This window comes from Psammomys obesus, unplaced genomic scaffold (genome assembly GCF_907164565.1).
Source record: "Psammomys obesus unplaced genomic scaffold, mPsaObe1.curated_primary_1811, whole genome shotgun sequence".
Taxonomy (NCBI): domain Eukaryota; kingdom Metazoa; phylum Chordata; class Mammalia; order Rodentia; family Muridae; genus Psammomys; species Psammomys obesus.
The window spans coordinates 50,606,418-50,615,561 of NW_026585895.1; the positions used below are offsets into that span (position 1 = coordinate 50,606,418).

The following is a 9,144-nucleotide window of genomic DNA, read 5'->3' on the forward strand; positions in this document are numbered from 1 at the left end:
ATTATTAGACCAGGCTGACCTCAGATTCACAGAGTCAGCACACAGCTTCCTTATTAGCTGTGGTGCGAACAGCCTCCTCTTCATACTGCCAGCACCACAGCTAGCAGCCCCACAGTCAAGCAGTGCCTCTCCCACTTGCTGGGTCACAACCCCTGACACCAAGAGACAAACCCTTCTCCTGGTAGTTATTACTGGGCACTTTGGTCAGATGATGCACTGGTACACTGTACCTTTAACCTGTGGGGCTTCATCTGTCACCTGAGCTGAGGCCTGGGCCATGTACAGACACGAGCTTCTGCGTCCTCAGGGCCTGCTGGCTAGCCGCAACTCCACCTTCTTGAGCTGACACCATCAGAAGGACTGTATGTTTTATGAAGGTGAAGCTGGGCTGAGGAGTGATGTGGAGGACGAATGTGTTTGCTGCAGGAATTCACACCCCAGGCCAGAAATGAGTCCAGGTGAAGGCAGAGCTCAGGCCCTGAGGTTGGCTTTGCCCACACTGTACACCCTCTCTATTCCAGTTATAGCCAGTCCCTTGTCCCACTCATGGATGGCTTTATGCTACAGTGAAATATGGATACCATGAGCTTTCCCATATTTCAGAGTCCTGGTCAGGTGAGTTAAAGACCTCACACTACAGTACCCAGATCTCCATATGCAGCTGAGGGCATTTGTGTTCCTTTAGCCTGGAGCCTTGGGCTCCCCAAGTAAGCATCCTGCCGTAAAGCTCTATCCCTAACCTTCTTTCGGCTTTTGAGACAGAGCCACACTTACTCTGTCACTTAGGCTGGGCTTGCACTTGTGATCCTCCTACCCAGCCTCCTGAGGAGGTAGATTACAGGTCTGTCCCACTATGAGTAGCTCCTATGTAACCTCTTTATCTATTAAATTAAACGCTCTCTGGTCAGATGAGACCTCTCACTTTATGGCCTTGTCCCTGGCAATCACCATTTCCCATTTTGTTCTCCAACAATCTCACAATCCCAAGCACCTCTCTGTGTTGGAATGAAGTGTTCTTTTGAGACAGCACTGTTTCCTTCGCCTTACATCATCAAAGGGATATATTTGTAGTGTATTTTAGAAGTTAGCCTTCTTTTTAAGGCTACTTACTACAGTGTGCCCAATTCATACACACCTTGAGGCTCAAAGGGAGAAGCAGCTGCTCTTCTTTACTGCCTACTTGTCAGAGGCAGCCCGGACCTGAGTGCACAGTGCAACTCCTCATGTCTGTAAGCAGCCCCTCCCAGCAGAGACAGGCAGGTACAGGGAGGGGCCTCTCTCTGAACTCCACTATTGACAGCACGAGTTAGTAGAGGCTGTGGGGTCACCTAACACTGCCAGATGAAGTGTGCACCCAGTTTGGGGAGGGGACATCCCATTCTTGCCTGTTCAGCTTCAAAACTAAAAGCAGAAACATTTCAAAAGAACAGGGACTGAGGGTTGCAGAGATGGCTGAGTCATCAAAAGCACTGGCTGCTCTTCCAGAGGACCTGGGTTCAATTCCCAGCACCTATATGGCAGCTCACAACTGTCTGTAACTCCAGTTCCAGGGGAGCTGACAACCATACACAGACACACATGCAGACAAAACATCAGTGCACATTAAAAAGAAACAAACAAAAAAACAGGGAGGGTCACATTCTGGCACATGGAATGACAAAATTGTCACCCAGCTGGTTTCTGTCCCTCTGGCAACTACCAGACTGAACCTCAGAACAGCACATGGTACTGTATACTGTCCCCACAAGGAGGAGGAATTCCCTTCACCTGCTTCCATTGCTTCCTCTTCATCTCTACCCAGCAAGGAAGGCTCCGGCTTCCTCTCCCTCAGAACAGTTCCTCAAGATCAACAAGAAGTTCTCACAGGCAGGGCTGTCCTGCTGACTTTATTATGAGCAAGAGTATGACAGGACCACATTCAGGCATTTCCCTCTTCCTCCTCAGCTGCTGATGCTCCTCACAGCGAACAGGGCCAGGGTAGGGCCCACCCTGGGCACAGGGGCGGGCAGCAGCTGGCAGCTCCAAGATCAACTGACTTCTGTGAGGCAGATGGGCATAGAGGGAGTAGATGTGGAAGAGAATGTGTGGCTCTTCTGGGCAGACTTTTGGTTTTGTTTTTTGAGACAGGGTTTCTCTATGCAGCTCTAGCTGTACTGGAACTCAGGGATCTGCCTGCCTCTGCCTCCTGAGTGCTGGGATTCCCAGCTTGGGAGACTTTGTTTTAAGGTAGGTGTGTGTGTGTGTATACACTGACACACAAATTAAAATGTATATAGTTGCCTAGAGAGACCAAAAGAGGGTGTCAGGTGCCACCAGAGCTGGAGTTACATGGGTGTGGGGAACTGAACTCTGGGCACCACAAGAGATGTGCAAGCTCTCTACTACTGAGCCATCTTTCTAGCCCCCCCCCCCCAGGAAAGTTTCCACTCAAGCCAGAGAGAAAAGGACAACAGCCCAAAGTCTAGCATGGTAAACCACTGAGTTTATTGAGACTGTTAACAGGATCATGAGCCATCTCTTGAGCACAGGATGGTTGCTGGTTGAAAGCTGTGGAGTGTCCCCTTCAGTTAACTTTCCACATCCTGTAAGCTGCAGCACCTCTCAATCACATGCAGCTGCAACGGGACTACTTGGGGTGGGTGCAGAGAGGAGAGAGTGGCTGGACTCCCAGGTGAAGGGCTGATCACCCCCATACTTCTAACCCTGAATGTAGATTCAGTCTTGGAAGGGACTCCTGTGGGCGTTCACAGCTGATCCGGTTTCAAGAATGTCACCCCAAGTCTTGCCTAGAGGATAGTATCCCTTAACAGGATTACGCATCAATTCCACTTGTGAAGAGTAGGTCAGAGAAGTCTTTACCTTTGATATCAGGAATCTAAACAATATGAAACCAGTAACAAGCATTCGTCTCCTTGTGCATGAAGCCATTGAGCGGTGGTGGTGGAGACCTTTAATCCCAGCACTCAGGAGGCAGAAGCAGGCAGATCTCTGTGAGTTTGAGGCCAACATGGACTACAAATAGAGTTCCCGGACAGACAGGGCTACACAGAGAAACCTGTCTCGAAAAAGAAAAGAAAAATCCCCAAGATAACAATTTGTACGAAGGTCAGGCTGGGGAGTCTCATGCTGCTGCTGTGGAGAACTGAAGAGGGAGGTGGAGGCAGAGAAGGCTCAGGAAAACACAAAAGACCCAGGGCTGCTGAATGCACGTTCCAAGTCACAGCCTTACCTTCTTTCCTGCTCATGCTGAGCCTTCCTGCACATCCATCAACAGGGACAAAGGCCATTGCCAAGATTTGGGTCATGAGATCAATGTCATGGGTTTGTTTGTAGATTACGTGGTAAATCAGCCTGGGTAAGCATTCTACATGTCTTCCCTGCAGAAATGTATCCTCAAAACATCCTCCAGGGAGCTAGGTATAAATCTTAGTCTAAAAAGATGAGGAATTGGTGCTGGGTGATGGTAGCACAATCCCAGTACTCAGGAGGCTGAAGTGTAAAAGTGACTTTTATTCACTTGATTTAATTGTCCTTTCGGAGGCTTACTGCTTCCATCTGCTAACTTAGGCCTAGAGTATTTCTAGCTTCTGAGACTTAACTGCTCAATTACCTCACCCTTTCTAGCTCCTTCTGAACTCTGGATGGCTGGTTCAACTCTCTGTCTGGCCCCAAACTCCTCTCCAAACTGATTCAAACTGGCTTCTGTTGGCTTGTGACTGAATTGCTCTGCTTGGCCTCATACTAACTTTGGCAATATGTTCTAATCTTCTGGCTTCTCCTTCTCTGGTTTGTTCTGTCTTCACCTAGCTTGTTCTGTCTCCAACCTGTCTCTGTGCAACTGTCCCTGTAAAACTGCTTCCTTCCTCTTCCTCTGCGATGCTCTCTCTTAAGTCACCTCTTTCCTCTCTCTCTTCATAAAAGTTGGGCATATCCTATTCTGTCAATTCTTTCTCTGATTCATCACTTTGTCTGCCTCTCAAGTAGAGGTCACCTTCAAACATGAGTGCTTTCTTCTACAAACTAACTTTACTGTCATTGTTTGGGATTAAAAGTGTGTACCAAAGCCTTGTCTATATTCTAGCCAGAGGGGTTAAAGGTGTGTGGCATGTCAGCATTCCAGCCAGATCAAATAGACCTAGTGTAATAATATATTTAAAAATGCCACACACACACACATACACACACACACAACAGATCTGGAATGAAGAGATTTATTGTGCAGAAGTGTGGAGAGAGAGACAGACAGACAGAGACAGTGGGAGAGCAAGAGCGCAGGAGAAGAGAAAGACAGAAAAAGAGAAAGTCAGAGAGGATGGAAGGGGAGAGAAACCCAAGCAGAGAGAGCGTGTAGTGACTGGTTGTCTCTTTATATCTGGTGTGCAGCTGAAATGTGTCTCCCAGATGCATCTGTGAAGGAGTCTGGTAATTGGAATTCTGCCTCCTGGCCTTGGCAGATGTGGGTCTTATCTAAAGTTCCATTTCTTTGAGACTGTCCTTGGCAGTCTCTGCAAGTGGGGTGTTTGGGGTGTTCTGAGCCTGAGAAGTAGATAGCAAGCTCCGTGCAACCCCGGGAACCAGATAGCAAACTTTGTGTAACCTTGAGTGAATTCTTGGGTGCCTTGCCAGGTGGCACAGATGTGTTGTTACTGTGAAAAAATTTGATTGTACCCTTTGCTTTATAAGTGTTGTTTGCACGTTCAGTAAACTGAGACCTTGATCAGAAGCCTGTCTTGGTCTCCATTCTTTGCGTCTCTGTCCCCCATTTCCACTCCCTCTTTCAGGTAGACGGTGTTCGTGTTCAACTACCCAAGGGACGAGTCACATCTGCCACACAGGATGTCAGGTTGCTAGGCAACCTAGAGGCAGGTTTATGAACTAACTACCCGGTCTTCAGATGTGATCCCTTGCCACAGCAGCCATGTTTCTGGATTAAAATTCCTCTACGATGAAGCAGGTGGATCTCTGAGAGTCCAAGGTTCAGCCAGGGCTACATGGTTGGACAAGCTCAATAAATAAATGGAAATGACAACCTAAAAAAATTCTTTTTTTTGGGGGGAGGGGGAAGGTAAGTAATCTGAATTTCAGAGAAGTCCAGTGTTGGCAGCTGAGCATGTGGCAACTGTGACTCTAGCACAGGTTTGAAGAGAGACTCAAGACTTAAACTGTGCACTTCCTGGGTCTCCTTTCTAAGTGCAGACAAAGAACCCTGGCCTCCATATGTGCGCACGATCAAGCGCTTGCGAGGCTTACCACCTTAGCAGCTTCTTCTCACACTTGTACATTCAGAGCTCTGAGAAGTCCTTCAGCAGAACACAATGGAAGTCAGTGTGGGGGCACATGCCTGCAGTCCCAGCCTGAACTTCACAGGGAGACCCTGTCTGACAAAAAAAAAAAAAGGAACAAAAAACCAACAAAACCATTTTATCAGAATCTCCTGACCAGCCTGACGAGAGACTGCTTACCAATGTGTAAGCAGCAGCCCTTTCAGCAACAGGCACTGATACACTCTGAGAGGAGGAAAACAAAACCGTTTCCAAGTGAAAGCCCTCGACTGAAAGAACATAGCCAGCAGTTGTTACTCTGCTGCGCTGAGAGCATCAGCTGTCACCACAGTAAGGATGCGAAGGACCCTGAAGATGATGGTTCTGGCCTTAAACAGGCCTTACTTACCCCCAGATGACTCTGCTCTCTAGCTGCATGTTGGCTGTCCTTGCTGAGGCTGACCCTGGCCATCTATCGAGGGTCCTCTGCAATACTAGAAGACAGGAAGAGCTGCTATCAGCAGGTACATGTGAGACTTTGAGGCACCAACATCCACCCAGTGCTCATGGAGTAGTATCTGGGCCTGTACAGGGCAACAGAAACCACATGGACATGATGCCTGCCCTGCAGACTGTGGGACTCAGCTGTTAAAGTCAAAGCCTAGTGTTTCCAGAAAGCCTCTGAACTTGGCATGTGACAACAGACTCTGTTTCTCATGGGGTTCCCTCCCTGTCTCTTTTGGGGAACCCCAGCTCTCCTAAAGAGCCTCACATAGCCCTCACTCAGGGAGATAACAAGCCCTGATGAGAAACCTGGTCAGTGAGCACCTGGGGATTCCTGGAAACAACCACCCTATGTTAATGAGATGTCTTGGTGTCTTGGTTTTCAACCAATGACCTTTAACCATATCTGGAGTTCTTCCCAAACTCAGGATAATTAAGTATTGCTTCCCCCCTCTTATGATACTGTTTCATTAGATTAAGTATACCAGGAGTCCCTAGCCCCAGCAAATCAAAAACACTCAACCTGAAACTCCTCCCACTGCCCAAGGTCTATAAATGTCCCTGATTCACTAAATAAACTCTCTCTCCACTCCTCCACCATGACCACTTGAGATTCATCATTTTTTCTGGGGAAGGATGGGCTCCCTTCCTCCCTAGAAATTCACCACTGACCTCCCAGGGCTTAGCAGTCAGCTACATGCTGCTGGCCACTGGGAGCTTCTGCCATTTGCTGGGTGTCAGCATGGATCACTGCTGCCATCTTTCTAGTGCCATTCTGTCGAAACCAGGCTCCTGCCTCTGCCTCTCTCAGTTTTAGAGCTCCATCTGAGCCTCGATTACCTCCATCACCAGCTGCTCATAAAGCTGCCACTGACCCAACCAAGTCAGGCAGAGCCCTCCATGCCACCTGTCTCCAGTTCTGGAGCCCTAAGCTCCTTCTACTCCAGCCCTTCACTCTTTTCTGCCCAGAGGATGCACTTCCATTTCCCGCCCTACAGTAGTGGCAGGGAATGCAAAACGACAGTCATGTCCCTGGACAGTCCAGGCTCCTGCTGGACTGGAAACAACAGCAGACCTTGGCTGTAATGAGGAGTTCCCTCAGTAACTTTTGAAGTCTTGAAGCCAGGCCCTGTTGGGGATCCAGGGACTGACCTTAGTCCCAGATCAAAGGGCCTAGTAGAGGCTTCTGGAGGAATAAGTGCCCGTTGAGTCAGTGTCCCTGGGGCAGGAACAGTGGTGAGAGTGATCCAGGCAGGAGGCAGAAGGTGCCACCCAGAGAATGCTAGTCCTGAAGGAGGGAAGTGATGAGGGAGAAGTAACAGGTGGACCAGGCCATACATGGACTTCCACTTAAAACCAAGGACACACTCTCCACAGTGAGCAGTGCCTAGGCAGCATGGATGGCACAGGGGGTAGTCTGTTTTGCACTTCGCCAAGAGACAAGTGTGGATGCCACTGTAGACTCAGGAGGGAGAGCAAAAACAGCCTGAGTCGGGAGTGTGGCCCAGCCATAGGGAAGGCCCAAAGTACTGACAAGAGTCAGCCATGTATGGGCTGACAAATTCTGGGACCTGGATGGGTCTAAGGAGAGTCTTAGACTATGTCATAGCTGGACAGATTAGTTTGTGCCTGGAGGGCAGTGCAAGCACCCAGAAACTGACATGGGTGTCTAGCAGTAAAGTACCTAGAGCCAGCAAGGGACAGAGGCTGTCCAGGCCACTTCTGCACTGCCAGGACTGGGACACCTGCTGAAGCTCTGCAATCACTTGCTTGTGGTAGAAGAACCAGAACTGACTCCCATGCTCCTTGACTACCACTCTCCTGAAAGGGTACCTTGGGCAACCCTGACCCATCCATGGGTACCTTCTCTGGACTACAGTGGAGCTCTTTCTGTCGTAACAATGGTCACTCCTCATCTTCTGTGTCCTGACGTCTGCCTCCTCTCATACTGCAGTGCTGAGGAGGCTGGGAACACATTTCCTAGCATCAGTCCCAGTCCAAGGCAGGCCATGATGACAGCTGAGTGAGCCCAGAGATGAAGATGTGGTGAGTTAGGCTCCAGGAACCCACATGTGTAGCTCACCTGGGTCCCTCGGGGATCCTTGCCTATCAGGCTGTGTCTCACTCTCCCCACATAAAAACCTGACTTCACTTTTGATTCCTCCCTTGAAGTTCCTTCAAGCAGCAAGTCAAGCCCAGCTACCTGCCCAGACTCCCGACTCACGGGGCAATTTCCAGAAGCTCCCCTCCACACACACACACACACAGGCCACTGGAGTATAAGGAAACTGATTTCTAGCAGCAGACAAGAACCACTGGGGAAGACGGGGGTCTCAAACATTTCCTATGCCCTACAGACCCTGGGAGGTAAGAAGGTCCAGAGAGCCAACACCCCTCAACCCAAACAAGCTATAGGAGTGTGAAGACAAGGGAGTTGAGCCACCATCACCCCAGTATCTCCTCCACAACTCTACCCTCCAGTCCTTGCTTCCCCTGGACTGCACAGAAGAACTTAACCTTCACTGAATGTGTGTCCTGGTCACTTTTGCTGTCCAGAGGCTCTGACATAATTTATTCTCCCTGACACAAGTGGATCTTCTACCAGTCCTCCAATGCTGTCTGCTAGTCAGTGCTCCAGAGAGCAGAACACAGTCAGCAGGAGTTAAAGGTATCCCTGCCTGCCACTTTTCCAAGATAGAGGTCTTTAAAACTTTCAGGTCCTCCATCCCCTCCTCCACAATGTAGCTTCCAATTTCATTGTTCCCTGGCTTCCGAAGCTGTGTTCCTTCAGCCTGGCCTGTTTTTGTGGACCTCCAGCTCACCCACACCTGGACCACGCCCTCATCTCCCTATATCTGCCACTTCTGCCCAACGTATGCATGGGACAGGGACAGAACCAACTGGAGTTTCACATCAAGAATCGGTCTTTCGGGGAACCCCAGCCTGATCCCAAAGATCAGTTCTCCCGCTCCCAGGGCGGGTACAGTCCCTCAGATCAGGAAGAGGGGGGATTCAAGGGAAGAGGCCGGCGCCAGGAAGCCGGAGGAGATCTGAGGAGCACATCGGGAGCTGTCCAGAGAACGCCCAGGTGGAACCTCCGGGAAGGGGGCACGTGCGCGGAGGGGCGCGTAACTGTGGGGACCAGCGCGGCAAGTGCGGCCGGGGGCGCGGCGGAGGACGGCGCACAGGATAGGATTCAGTGAGGGGATAGCCCGCGTCCCTTTCCCTACCCGACCCACTCACCTGGGCCCACCGCTCCCGGCAGCCGGGCAGGAAGCCCTAACCTTCAATCTGGCTTCTCACAGCCAGTTGCGCCACCGGTCTTTGGCGCCTTGTTTTGTCTGTTACTGTCCCACTTCGTAGGTCTCCGCCCCGGAAG

The 9,144-nt window shown here is 50.2% G+C and overlaps 1 long non-coding RNA gene across 2 annotated transcripts; it reads right to left on the reverse strand.

Annotated features, from left to right (window-relative positions):
- Nucleotides 1-2,460: 2,460 nt before the first annotated feature.
- On the reverse strand, nt 2,461-9,119 carry LOC129671756 (uncharacterized). Of its 2 annotated transcripts, none has more exons than XR_008719382.1 (3): nt 9,009-9,119; nt 5,671-5,755; nt 2,461-5,374 (listed from the first exon to the last, which is right to left on the reverse strand). It is a non-coding gene; the product is annotated as an uncharacterized LOC129671756 (long non-coding RNA). The 2 variants fall into 2 exon arrangements; XR_008719383.1 differs by having other exon boundaries at nt 2,461-5,378.
- Between the last annotated feature and the right edge of the window lie 25 nt (nt 9,120-9,144).